The sequence below is a fragment of the Phocoena sinus genome, chromosome 10 (assembly GCF_008692025.1).
Source record: "Phocoena sinus isolate mPhoSin1 chromosome 10, mPhoSin1.pri, whole genome shotgun sequence".
Taxonomy (NCBI): domain Eukaryota; kingdom Metazoa; phylum Chordata; class Mammalia; order Artiodactyla; family Phocoenidae; genus Phocoena; species Phocoena sinus.
The window spans coordinates 14,951,099-14,964,412 of NC_045772.1; positions in this window are offsets into that span (position 1 = coordinate 14,951,099).

A 13,314-nucleotide genomic window follows, 5' to 3' on the forward strand; every position below is an offset into this window, starting at 1 on the left:
ATTCATGACCCAAGAAGTCCTAGATTTTAGTGAGACAAGTAAAACTGACGTGACTTGAGTTTTCAAGGCCAAAGCCTAGAAACTTTAGTTTGCAGTCTTCTTGTAGATCAGTACATGTATGTTTGCTGTTTCCTTCCTTAAAAGGCAAGTTTCAATCTTGCATGTGTGCTGAGTTCCTCCGTACGTCGGAGGGCAAAGAGGTGACAGGATCTAGTCTGCTTCAGCCTTTTCAGCCTATTGACTTATATTCACACTTGCTAGTGTGTCTTGAGGAACATAAACGTTGCCAGAGCTATCAGCCCCTTATTAAGTATGTAAACTTATATTACCTGATCACCAAGCTGCATCTTAGAGTCAAACACTCAAAAACAACTTCAGGTATATAAATGATATCATCTGTTTTGGGCAGAATTGTGTTCCTTCAAAATTCATGTATTGAAATTCTAACCCCAGTACCTCAGAATGTGAGTATATTTGGAGATAAGGTCTTCAAAGGAGTGATTAAGCTAAAATGAGGTCCTTAGGGCATACCTTAATCCTGTATGACTGGTCTCCTTATAGAAGAGGAAATTTGAACAGAGAGACCCAGGAGGAAGATCACGTGAAGACGCAGGAAGAAGATTGCTATCTGCAAGCCAAGGAGAGAGGCCTGGGAAGAAACAACTCTGCTGACCCCTTGACCTCGGACTTCTGGCCTCCAGAAATGTGAGAAAATTAATTTCTCTTGTTTAAGCACCACCACCCCCGCCCCCTGTCTGTGGTACTTTGTTGTGACAGCCCTGGCAAACTAAATACTGTCCAACCGAATAGACCATCTTTATGGTGATTGCTTCATAGAGGAGCAGCTTCCAGAGTAGTGATTACAGTTTAACCTCAGTTTTACAAATCGTGAACAACATAATGGCAGTAACAATCTGTAGTGGTGTGTTTTGCCACTGGCAGATTTCTGGACTGCTGAAAGGATAGAATTGCTCCTCAGCTATGTTTTTGTTCCTTTGCTTTTCTTGCATATACGCACTTGACAGTCATGAAGCCCCCAGGCCTATGTCATCCTCAGATAAGGACAACTTTCTTTCAAAAACCATATATTGGCAAAAACAAAAAACAAAACCAAAAAAACCCCGAAACACTTATTGAGTGCTGGCACAAATTAAGGCATTGTAAAGGAACAGAAAAATGGTTAGAACTTATGCCCTTGTCCTCTGGAAACTCAAAATTTTGCAGAGATCTGAATGCACAGCTGGATCACCTGAGGAAATGAGAAAAGTCAGGTGTCCAGGTCAGCCCCAGGCCTACTGATGAGCCTCCTGGGCTCCCCAGGTGATCCTGAAGCAGTCCACAGCCGTCTTAAATGTTGGAGACCCCACAAGATGCAGATGCAGACACCTATACCCAAGGCAAGCCAGACCATGGCAAGTGTTACAGGTACAAGAAGTAGTAAAATCTAGGAGCAGGAGTGAAAATGTAATGCTAAGAGAAGAATAGTACGGAAAAGTGGATAAAACAATCCTGGATCTGTGGTGTAGTAAAATAAGGCTGGGGCAATACATTTGAGATAACAGGGCTAAAATTTTTATTTATTTATTTTTAAAAATATTTATCTGGTTGCATTGGGTCTTAGTTGCGGGCGTGCAGGATCTTCGTTGTGGCATGTGGGCTTCTTTCTGGTTGTGATGCGCGGGCTCTGGAGCACGCGGGCTTAGTTGCCCCGCAGCATGTGGGATTTTAGTTCCCCGACCAGGGATCAAACCCACGTCCCCTGCATTGGAAAGCAAAGTCTTAATCACTGGAGCACCAGGGAAGTCCCCAAGGAAGGCGGAATTCTTAACCACTGGACCACCAGGGAAGTCCCAGGGCTAAAAATTTTAGAATGACTAGTTTACCAAATCAATAGCTGCTTTTTGATTATTTTTAATTGCATTGGTAGTGTTTACTTGTGGCAGGCATTGTTCTAAATGTTTTCTAAATAACACATTTAACCTGCATGGTAGACTTGTGATGATCCCTAGTATAAAGAAGAAACAGAGGTGCAAGAGAGGTTAAGTAATTGACACACAGTTACATGGCTGTTAAGTGCAGTCTGCGCCTAGCCCACCAAGCTTTACTGATTCTTCAGTAGTGGCCTGGCTAAAATTGGGATCTCACCATGGCATATAGGCAGGCTACAAGTCTTTAAAGGCAGTCACACAGAACATTTAAATTATTCTATTTAGACAAAACATATTTATATACACGAGTTAGGGAGCTCGTGGAAAGCATGCTTTGGTTTTTGTTTTCTCCTCTGCTGCAGCAGCCCTCTCCACCCTCCACCCACTTCGTGCTGCTGCCTACTTGCTGAGGCACAGGCTAGAGTTGGGCTTTGGGGTAGGACAAACATCAAGATCTGTTAATGGCCAGAATGAGGAGAGAAAATCACTTAGGGAGAAGGGTACTAACTTTGGGAAAATTTACTTCTTGACTGATCTATCACTGGTCAGTAGACAACTTCCAGCCCTTCTTAGCTAACATGTTCTAGGACATCTGTGACACATTTATTTGCAGATATCGTTTGTAACAGCAGTAGTATATTTTAGTTTAACATTTGTTTAATCCTCGTAGAGCATTATAAAAGATTTTACCCCCATTTTATGGTTATTGAAAATGAAGTTCAGAAAAATAAAGATGTTCCACATTTCATATTCAGTACTTCACTGCCTGGGAGCACTTCTTAAAAAGTACATTTTAAAATGTATGTAAATATTTCTCCTCCAGGGTTCTCTTCCATGTGACTCCACGTGCTGCTGTTCTGACACCTCATTTCAGGGTGCATCACACTGCTACCTCTACTAGTTGCATATTTGTGCTGGGGTTGTGAAATGCATTTTTATAAGCAGAGAGCACCATTATGGGCCATTGCTCTTAATTGGTTACAGACAACTGGCACTCAGCTATGAAAAATGAATTAGTCAAAAGTGTGGGAGATGACATAATTTTCTGTTAGGGACTTTTTCAAGATGCCTGACCCAGATATGCTGTAGCAAAAAGAAAGTGAGCCAGGCTATTTTGCATCTGAAATTCCCAAATGCAAGTAGTATTTTGAGGCCAAAGAAAAGCAGGATGACCCATTCATTCAGTATATATTTGTTCTCTTTGGGAAAGGAACATGTTAGACTTTAAGAGGGGTAGAGGAGGGAGATAAAGTGTAGGGGAGGGAGATGAAAAAACAATGGCTTATGACCAGGAAATTCAATCTCAAGCCCAGAAGCATACACACATGCAAAAAATATATATATATATATATTCAGGATCATAGTCCTTTCTTACAGGTGTGTAGTTAGGATGAAGGTATACATCAGAGTTTTTAACAGTGGAGACAGAAGAAGCCTAAGTGTCTTCCAGAAAGGAAATGTTGAATAAATTATGGCACATTCATACTGAGCAATACGTTGTTATGAAAAAGGATGCCTGCTTCCCAGACTCCTTTAGCGCTAAGATTCCAAACAAAACCACAGTTTCTCTGATCGGATGCACTTGTGTGAGACTTTGATTCGGAAGTGAGTTATGTGGGGACAGAAGCAGGGCCTGAGGCGTCCATTTAATATGCAGGCTTGGATCTTACCAAGGCTGATGTGGCTTTGGAGCTGGTGGCTGTGTGGATGGAGGCCTTCTGGTGTGGCAGGTCGCTTCCTGATTGTAGGAGCAGCACTGTGCCTTGCAAGCTCACTTCTGTGCTATGGGATTGGGAGTCGTTCCTAGAATTCAGCCTGGACTCCATTTGAAACCTTTTCAGTGATTCTATGAGCTATCTATACTGCATAATAAATTCTTTTTGCCTAAACTAGCTTGAGGGGATTCTGTTTTCTGAAAATAAGAATGCTGATCAAGTAATTGGTATCCAGAAATATTACAGGAAATAGATCCACAAGGAAATGGGATCTTGCATTAGTTGTCTGACCTCGCTGGGTTTCAAGGCACTGAGGATCCAGCTACTGTTAGAGGATGGGGTACAAAATTGTACCTGGACCCCATGGTTGGGACGTGAGTTAGATCATCACCTGTGACCACTTGAATTGAAATGTGCCCAAAACAATAAATTCAGTTTCATCTAAATTATGTTTCTCCTTCCCGGTCCAGCATCCTCAGAATCCTTTGGACACATATTCCTCAAGAGTTAGGAAATTCTTGTAATTCTGTTAATATATAAGCTTTCTTTTCCAAGGTTTGTCTTTGGAATTATACAGAATTTGAGGGTTTGTCTTAGTCATAGGTTAGAGGCAGTAGGAGGTAGTAGGACTGGTAAATGAGGGGAATTGGAATTTTATTTTGGTGTGGTCATTACAGGGTATTCAAGAAAGTCAAAGCCATTCTCATTAGATAGTGGAGGAGGAGCTGCTTCTGTTGACTAAGGAAATCTTTGGGGTTTGGAGGTGATTGGAGTTATTAGAATCCTCTCAAATATTACCATTCTACTTTTCAGTTTTGTACTTTTACCCCCAAATACTGTAATTTTCACTTAAGAAATCTGCTGAAGCTATGAATTCAACCTGTGTTGTAAGTCAGTAACCTGCAGGATCAGACTGCTTCTGGTTTATCCCCGTGTCAGCCTTACGGCTACAAGAGGGAAGATATTCTTTTAGGGCAGTCAGGGATAACTCCATGGTTCTCTGACGTAGCTTATGTGTCTATCAGGCAGTTTGAGATGAATAGTGTGTTTCAGTATTCATATTTTCTATTTTTTCTTGTATCAGTACTGGTAAGTTATGTTTTTCTAGGAAGTTTTCCATCTTAAATACATGTGTAAATTTAGTCACATAAAGTTCATATCTTATTAATTATTTGTCTCTAGGATCTGTAACAATGTTCCCTTTTTTATTCCTGGTGTTGATAACTTGTGTGTGTCTTTTGTTATCAGTATTGCTCCTGGGTTTATCAGCTTTCTTAGTATTATTCTAAAGAACCAGTTTTTTGCTTTGATGATTTTCTGTATTGTATGTCTGTCTCTGTGACATTACTTTCTACTCTTACTTCCTTCTGTCCACATTTTCAGGTTTAAATTGCTATTCTTTTTCTTCTTAAGATGGCTGCTTGGATAACTGATTTTATTTCTTTTCTAATATGCTTTTAAGGCTATAAATCATCTTCTCAATATAGCTTTAGTTACATCCTATATTTTTATGTTAGACTTTCATTGTTTTTCATTGTTAAAAATACTTTCTAATTTCTGTTGTGCTTTCTCCTTTGACCCATGGATCATTTATAAATGAATGGCTTAATTTCCAAATTTTCAGGAATTTTCTAGTTGATCTTTTCTAATTGATTTCTAGCTTCATTCCATTATGATCAGAGAACACACTGAATAATTTCAGTTCTTTAAAATTTGTTGAACCTTGCTTCAGGGCCCTGCATATGGTCAATTTTGGAAAATGTTCCATATGAAAAGAATGTATGTACTGCTTTGCTTGGGTACAGTGTTCTATGAATAACAAGTCAACTCGATAATCATGTTAACTAGGCCTCATACTGAATTTTTTGTCTGCTTGTTGTATCAGTTACTGAGAAAGGTATATTAAACATCTTCACTCTGATTGTAGATTTGTCTGTTTCTCCTTTTAGTCGTCCTTTTTGCTTTATGTATTTTGGAGCTCTGTTTCTGGATGTTTAAAAATTTAGAAATGTATTTTTGTGTTGGAGTGATCCTTTTATCGTTGTAAAAAGGACACTGCTTTTATAATGTCGTTCCTTGAAGTCTACTTTGATATTAAAATAGCTGCATCACATTAATCTTGATATTTGCCTAGTGTGTATTTTCCCCTCTTTGAGGACTTTGGACTTTTCTGTATCCTTATGCTTAAGTGTGGCTCTTGTGAGCGGCATACAGTTATGTTTTTTTTACATATTTGGATAATCTGCCCTTAATTACTTAGATCATTTATATATATTATACTTATGGATATATTTGGGTTTAAATCTTCCATCTTACAATTTGTTTTCTATTTATTCCATTCTGTATTCCTTTTTCTCTCCTTTTGGATTAATCAAGTATTTATTGTTCCTTCCTCCTCCCCCCTTTTGGCGCTGTATGTTCTTTATTCTCTTAGTAGTTAGCCTAGAAATTACAACATGCATCTTTAACTTATTAGAGTGTAATATCAATTAGTACTTTTATTGCTTTTAAAAGAATGTTGGTATTGTAGAATACCTGACTCTATTTGTCCCTTTCCAGCCTCTTATATTGTTGCCAGGCATGTTAATTTTACAGACATCTTATATTCTACACAAGATGATTATTATTGTTTTACAAAATAATATTTATTTAAATTTACCTGTATTGATCATTATTCTTTCCTGCATTTCCATGTTCCCATCTGAGATCATTTTTCATTTTTAAGTTTAATGTAGGTCTAAAGATAATGAATTTTCCCAGTTTTAAGACATTCTGTCTTAAAATGTCTTTATTTTATCTTTTTACAAAACAGCTTTATTGAGGGTAATTTACTTACCATAAAATACATCCATTTAAAATGTACAATTTAATGGTTTCTAGTATGTGCAGAGGTGTGCAACCATTGCCACAATCCCATTTTAAAATATTTCCATCACCCCAGAAAGATCCATTGTGTCCATTTGCACTCATTCCCATTCTCACCCCTAGTCCCAGGAAATTATTATTCCACTGACTCTATAGATTTGCCTTTTCTGATAATGTAAATGCAATTCATACAATATGTGGTCGACCCCTTGTGTCTGGCTTCTTTCATTTAGTGTGTTTTAAAGGCCCACTCGTGTTGCAGCATGTGTCAGTAGTTCATTCTTGTTTATCGCAGAATTCTGTTGTATGGATATACCACATCTTGTCTGTTCATTCACCGGTTAATAGACATTTGGATTATTTCCACTTTTTGGCTATTATGAATAATGCTGCTGAACATTTGCGTACAAGTCTTTGTGTGGATATATTTTTATTTCTCTTGTGTATATACCTAGGAGGTTTGCATGGTAAATTTATGTTTAACTTTTTAAGAAACTGCCAAACTGTTTCCCAAAGTGGCTGCATCACTTTACATTCCTACTAGTTATATATAAAGGTTTCAGCTTCTCCATATCCTCACCAACACTTGTATTTTTAATTATAGCCTTTCTAGTGGGTATGAAGAGGTATCTTACTGTGTTTTTATTTTGTATTCCCCTTCTGGCCAGTGATGTTGAGCATTTTTCCACAAGTGTTTATTGGCTTGATGCCTTTCATCAGTTTGGGAAAAATTCTCAGCTATAATCTCTTTGAATATCACTCTCTCTCATTCCATTCTCAGATTCCAATTACATGTAGTTTAGACTTTTGTACCATGTCCAATATGTATCTTACGATTTTTTAAAAATACTTTTTTCTCTTTGTACTTAGCCTGGATATTTACTGTTGACCTACCCTCAAGTTCACTAATCCTTCCTCACCTGTGTCTAATTTTTCATTAATCCCATACATAAAATCCCCTATTTAATATATCAGTTCTAGAATTCTCATTTAATTCTTTACAGATTTCAGTTTTCTGGTGACACAGTCAATCTTGTTTTCTCTTTTCTTGGATGTATCAATCTTGGCTGTTTCGAAGTCCATGTCCAGTAGAAGTCAATTGTGTGAATTCCTTTCAGGTCCATTTCTCTTTTGGTCCTATTTCCTAGTATGCTTGTTAACTTTTTTTTTGGCCACGCTGAGCGGCATGCGGGATGTTAGTTCCCCAACCAGGGATCAAACCTGTGCCCCTGCAGTGGAAGCGCGGAGACTTAACCACTGGACCGCCAGGAAGTCCCTATGCTTGGTAATTTTTGATGGGATGCTAGAGATTGTATATGAAAAACTGGAAGCTGTGGATGAAATTATCCTCTTCCAGAGAGGATTCACCATATTCTCTAGCAAACAACTAGAGCAGGAACATCTCAATCCAGTCAAGAACTGATCTTATTCGAGGCTGGGCTTCTGATTTTATAAAGCTGGCTCTGTGTCTGGTTCACCTCAACTTCTAGTCTAGGGGTCACAATAAGAGCCTTAAGTGTTTGGAAACCTCCCTCCTTGAGGTCCTTAAGTTCAATTTTTGGTTTTTTTTTTTTTAGCATTGTGAGACTGCTGAATGCTCTGCTGTACTTTTCACCTACATTTTTTTCCCCTTTTATTTGCTCACCTCATACAACATAAAAATTAGTAAATGCCTGAGAAGAAAACCAGCCTAGGTTGCTTCTCTACAGGTCTCTTTTCCCAGGATCTTTGCCCCTCAAGTCTCGGGTGCCTTAGGAACTCTCCAATGACTTCAAATAGATGTTGCATGCATTCTGTTCAGCCTTTCTTGTTTTCAGTGGAAGAGCATAACAAACTAATTTGTCATAGTTAGAAATGGAAACAGAGTTATTTTTGAACCCACATTCTGGATGTTTGCTCTGACGTTATGTTTTTTTGTTTTACTTTACTTGTCTTGAAAAGACCAGGAAAAAAAAAGTATGTACTACCTTTAAGATGTCATGTTTATAACATGAGCTTTAAGATGTAATGAACTTTACAACGTACAGTTGGGGTTGTCCTGAACAGTTAAGGCCTGATCATTACTCCTGTGTAATGCGTCCCCCCAGCAAAATAAGTTGATTCTGCTTTTAAAATAATTGGTCTCAGTGAATTTGAATTCTGATATATAATTAGCTGGAGCCTACCTATATCTAGGTTTTTTTAAGTTAGTATTGATTTTTCACTTTGACAGACAGGATCAACCCCATAGTATTTCCACGTACTACCTAATGAAAACACCAATCACCAACAAACCACCAATGATGAAAATAATGCTACATCTCGTTTTCCCACTTTCCATTCCAGATAGGCACTCATCTTTGGGCTTAGATCTATCCACACTTAAGAGTGGTATATCCCTATGGTAGGAAACAATTGGAATTTTTTTCTCAGTCCACATGGCACAGTTGAGCTTCCTTTTAAATCTACAATCCTGACTTGTATTTGAATCCCCATGTTCCCCAGTCTCCTGGGTTTGACTGCCTCTGTTGCCTGTCTGCTCAGATGTCTCACCCACTGCCTGTGCTGGCTTTTGGCAGCAACTGCAAGCCTAGGCCAGTTCTTTGATCCCAGGTGTCCAGATCTACTCTAAGGAATAGCTTCAGAGGCACATTCTCTTGGCTCTGAATGCACCTCCTTGCTTAGCATTCATCAGACCTAGTACTTTCCAAGTTGGAAATACGAATGTCACCCTTATTTTACCATTTAAAATTTTTATAAGTATTAACAAATTTTTGCAGAAGCTAATGCTTGTGGCTGTAATACATCTCCAGTCAAAAATGTGTTAAATATGAAATCTTATATTAATATGTATAATAATGAGTTATATATATATTTAGGCAGTGCCATGTCTATATAAAACAGTGAAATTTCTTTTTTTTTTTTTTTTTTTTGGCTGCGTTGGGTCGTTGCTCCACGTGGGCTTTCTCTAGTTGTGGTGAGTGGGGGCTGCTCTTCCTTGAGGGGCTTCTCATTGCGGTGGCTTCTCTAGTTGTGGAGCACTGGCTTTAGGTGCATGGGCTTCAGTAGTTGTGGCATGCGGGCTCAGTAGTCGTGGCTCGCAGGCTCTAGAGCGCAGGCTCCGTAGTTGTGGCTCATGGGCTTAGTTGCTGCGCGGCATGTGGGATCTTCCCAGACCAGGGCTCGAACCTGTGTCCCCTGCATTGGCAGGTGGATTCTTAACCGCTGCGCCAGGGAAGCCCTCTTTACTTTTTATACCTAACTTTTCCTGAGAAGTCCAGGAAAGATGCATTTTTTTATAGCTATTCTTTACAGGAGAATACAAAATTTGAGAGAAAATTAACTATTGAGTTTAAACCTATTAGAAGTCTGCCTCTAGCTGTCACTAGTCTGGGGCTGGTTTTGATATTGAATTAAAAGCCAAATCAAAACAAAGAAGACCAAAATAGTTACTCCGTCCTTCAACCTGTTGTCCTTTCTAGAGAGATTTTGGTGAACCCAAGTTGCTGTACCTTTATACCAGTGTCTGACTTGGAGTGATATTCTGCAGGATTCACACTGAAATGATTGAAGTCATATTCATGAATTAAACAGGAAATATTAATGGTTCATGAACTGATAGCTCTTTTATTCTATCAAGTTAGGATTGGTTCTCATAAATCAAACTAATTTTTACTGCTTGCTAAAATTCACTTTTAATAGGAAGAAAATCTGTAATTAGAATTGTCCCATTAGGTGGAAAGCAAAGACTTTTCTTATTCACACTGAATCTCCCCATGCCTGAACGGCACTAGATACAGAATAGGCATTCAGTATTTGAAAATGAAAGAACAGTCTCCCTTTTCTCTCTCTCACTTTTTTTTTGTTTCTCTCTCACTTTTTAATGTCCATTTATGTATTGTCTATGGCTACTTTTGTGCTACAACTGAGTTGAGTGTTGTGACACTCAGCTGGCTAACTATCCAGAATGTTTACTATCTAGCTATTTTTTGGAAAACTCACCAACCCCCATTTTCGGTTATAGTGATCAGGAAACACCTTACGGTTCTTGAAGGACATTTTTGCTAGGTATAGAATTCAAGTTTGGCTACTATCTTCTTTCAGCAGATGTTTTTTTGTTTTCAATTATGTTTTTTTGTTTATCTGATTATTTTTATGCCCTTATTCATATCAAAAATTATAATAAAAACGTGTTGACCAATACTTTCCAGGCACTTTCATTTAGATTCAATTTCTCTTTGTCACAGAATTATTTATCTTTTGTGTATTTTAATATTTGCCTCTTCATTTATTCTACTGTGGGCCTCCTGACAGGAAGTTCTCTGGGTTTTTTATTTGAAAATAACTTTCACTTTTGTTCTTGAAGAATCATTTTGCTAGGTGTAGAATTCAAATATGGCTGCTATTTACTTTCAGTACCTGGACTATATACTTCTATTATCCTCCAGCTTCCATTATTTTTGTTACGAATTCATCTGTAAGGTGAGTTGTTGCTCCTTTAAATTCTCCTCCCTGCCTCACTATGGTTGTGCCTTAGCCTTTGCTATAGTTTTCAGCACTTTACCATAATGTGCTTAGATACGGTTTTTTTGGGTATATTCTGCATGGGGTTACTGGTGCCTTCAAATCTGTCTGTTGATAAATCATTAATTTGGTGTCATTATTCTTGGAAAACTTGTAGCCAATAATTTTGCATATATTGCTTCTGTCCCATTTTTCTCCTTTTTCTCCTCTACTTCTAGAGAATCTCTTTTCAGTTACATCTAATCTGTTGTTAAGGCCATTTATGGAGTTTGTCATTTCTATTATTATGTCTTTCAGTTCTAGGTTCTATATTTTAAATATAATTTCTAGTTCTTGGCCAAGATTCTCCATTTTTAAGTTTCCTTGACCATATTAAAGATAGTTATTGCAAAATCTGTTTCCAATAACTCCTTTATTTGGATCTCTTGTGTGTTTCTTTCTATTGTCTTTTTTTTTTCCAGTTTTCAATTATGTTTTGTTTCCTTCTGTACCTGGTTATTTTTATGCCCTGATTATTACATATCAAACTATAATAAAAATGTGTGGTCCCATATGATGCTATCTTCCAAATGATTTGTCATTTTGGTAGGCAGGTTAAGGGTATTAGCAATCCTGGATTACATTAATGAATTATAATTCAGATTCAAAACTGGCCTTCAATCTGTTTGTGGGAGGAACAGTTTCTGGTTAGTCATTACTTCTAGATCAACTCAAAGCCTTGGGAGGTTATTCAGGCTCCACCTACCTACTTGATGCCTCTCAATACCAGTTGTTTCCCACTAGCACTTCACTGTTAATAAAGAAAAAAAAAATCTATGCTTGGCTTTTCAGGCCTTTAGCTACCTTTCTGTAATTCGCACATGTTCCTCGAGAAAAAAAATAGTCCCCAAATTGGGTACAACTTTCTTTTTGTTTTCTCCTGGCTGTTGCTGCAGTATTTCAATGACTTAGTTCCTTGGGATTTTCTATGATCTGTATTTCTTAGTTTGGCATTTGTGGAAATAGATGTTGAACTGTGTAGTGGATGTAGATCATTTTCTATGATCTGTATTTCTTAGTCTGGCATTTGTGGAAATAGATGTTGAACTGTGTAGTGGATGCTGGGATGAACCACCCAGAATCCCTTTCACAAGTAACAAGCTCTTTCCAGAGGTGCTGGCCTATGACTGCTCACAGCTGAATTCTTCTCTGGAGATGGCTCTCAGCTTATGGCAGTTGCCTTGCCCAGGGAGACAATGCCTGCTCATTCCTGCACGCAATCTAAACCAAATGACTGGTTGGTGTACGGGTAAAGGCTCAGTGACAGTGCCTCAGTTTAGGACTTCTGTGGAGGGTCATCTCAGCTTTAGGGTTAGAGATCTGAATGGGACATCTGTGGAAAGTTCCTATCAGTTCAGCTTATCCCTTCACATAATTCTGCATCCCTCTTTCCTTACAGGTCTTGTTTCAGAGAGTACTCCCAATTAACCTACCACAGAGTTCTAGAAAACCATATTTATGAGTCACTACTTTGCTTTTAATATAGTCATAGCATTTCTTTTTGTTATATTTAACTCATGTAACAAAGGAGGAGAGGAAGTTGTGTTAGGAGAAATAGAACATTTGGTAGAAGTGATATACTTCGGCTATGACAGAGGCAATTAAAAGATATATTTTGTCTTTTGCCTGAGGGGGCACATCTTTACTTTCGGTTTTACATTTTCTCTCTCTCTTTTTTTTTTTGCAGTACACGGGACGCTCACCGTTGTGGCCTCTCCTGTTGCAGAGCACAGGCTCCGGACACACAGGCCCAGTGGCCATGGCTCACTGGACCAGCCGCTCCGCGGCATGTGGGATCCTCCTGGACTGGGGCACGAACCTGTGTCCCCTGCATCGGCAGGCGGACTCCCAACTGCTGCGCCACCAGGGAAGCCCCCATTCTCTCCTTTTTTAAAAAAATTGAGATATAACTGACATATAACATTAGTTTCAGGTGTACAACATAATGATTAGATTTTGTATATATTGTGAAATGATTACAATAAGTCAACATCACTCCACACAAATTTTTGTGATGAGAACTTTAAAAATTTACTCTTAGCAACTTTCAAATACATAATTCAGTATTATTAACTATAGTCACCATGCTATACTTTACATCCCCAGGACTTAATTTTATAGTTGGAAGTTTATACCTTTTGACCCCCTTTACCCATTTCACCCACTCTCCCCACCTCTGGCAACCACCAGTCTGTTCTCTATAGCTATGAGCTTGGGTGGTAGTGGGGTTTTTGTTTTGGATTCCACACAGAAGTGAGATCATA